General features: G+C 39.8%; 1 long non-coding RNA gene across 1 annotated transcript; it reads left to right on the top strand.

Annotated features, from left to right (window-relative positions):
• Window positions 1-34: 34 nt before the first annotated feature.
• LOC112486626 (uncharacterized) lies at window positions 35-800 on the top strand. The gene is made up of 2 exons (XR_003049141.1): window positions 35-440; window positions 713-800. It is a non-coding gene; the product is annotated as an uncharacterized LOC112486626 (long non-coding RNA).
• Window positions 801-1,410: the final 610 nt, after the last annotated feature.

Genomic DNA, 1,410 nt, shown 5'->3' on the forward strand with positions numbered 1-1,410 from the left:
TTAAGAAGAAAAAGATTAGTATTTTTGTACCTCTGCTCTACTTCTCTTTGTTTTCCATGCATCTAATGCATGTGCTGTTTAAAATAGCGCATCCTACACTGGTTTCTTGTCACTTGCAGTACGTGGCCTATATTCCAGTAAGGCCTATAGGTCGTATTTTTAAACATAATTTAGGCTGATTTAAAGTTGCATAGATCGACACGGCGCAGCATTTATTCTGTGATTTTTTTTTTTCACGAGTCTGAAAAGTGTTTAAACTGTGTACCGAAAGCTAAGGATTTTAATTTCTCTACATCCCTATCATGATTCCAGTCCAAGCTCTCCCAGTCCTGTAACACAACAGATGACGGCCATGACCATCTCCCAGGATTCGGGGGCCATAGACTCGGATCGAGCGGAGACCGAGGACGGGGAAGAGGAGGGTACTTCCGGTAGCACAGGTTTACATCTCCTTAAATCAGTTTGCATGTCACATGAAATCAGTACTCATTGTAATAGGCGGTACTTCCTGTTTAGTTGAAGCAGCATGATGTCACCGGGCAAACTAATGGGTTGACTGATTTAACTCTTAATTATTTACAAGTCTGCAGTTCTAACCTTTCTTTCAATTCACATCGATCAAAAATCCCTGCTGCCCTGTCAATTGATTCAATTTCATCGGAACAAATTGGATCAAATGTTTGATGCCATCGTCTGGTCCTATTTTCACCAGAACCTGTTGGTGAAGCAGCGCAGGCTTCATCAGATGGAGACCAGACCTCGGATAAAAACAAGAAAAAGAACCGCTGCTTTTCATGCCGGAAAAAAGTGGGCCTCACCGGTAAGCACTTTATGCTACATTTATTATAAAAAAAATGCTGTATGAATAAGTAAAGTAAAGTAAGGATCAGAGTAATGTGGGAAAATAGCGACTACTAGCGACACTAGTAATGATTAAAACACTTAAAATGAATGATTTAACCTCTCTAATATGACAAAGCGCACCGTTAGTTTTGAACACCGTTTGAGTTGAACACACGAAACTGACTGGAATGCATTGTTTCAACACCATCATGATTACATTTATTCTCAAATCTCATCGTACTAATGCCAGAGACCAAAGTCAATAACGTTGTTTTGCCGAAATCGTCTTATTTTTGACTCGCTAGTGTTTGACAAGTTCAAACACTAGCGAGCTGCGTGCCTGACGTGTCGCTGCACACGTTTGATATTTGGAGAAAGCCGCGCTCATCTTTGCTGTGACGCATTTCACAGAGAGTGTCCACATATTTGCACGTCTAATGTTGACTAGTTACATTTGAGTCTTCCACACCCGAACTAGTCGTTGGCAAGCTAGATAACGACAGTGCTGTCATTAGTACAAAACATTCTTTTTTTATTTTCTTTGTATTTTTATATATATATATATAT

This window comes from Cynoglossus semilaevis, unplaced genomic scaffold (genome assembly GCF_000523025.1).
Source record: "Cynoglossus semilaevis isolate Cse_v1.0 unplaced genomic scaffold, Cse_v1.0 C19199276, whole genome shotgun sequence".
In the NCBI taxonomy this organism is placed as follows: domain Eukaryota; kingdom Metazoa; phylum Chordata; class Actinopteri; order Pleuronectiformes; family Cynoglossidae; genus Cynoglossus; species Cynoglossus semilaevis.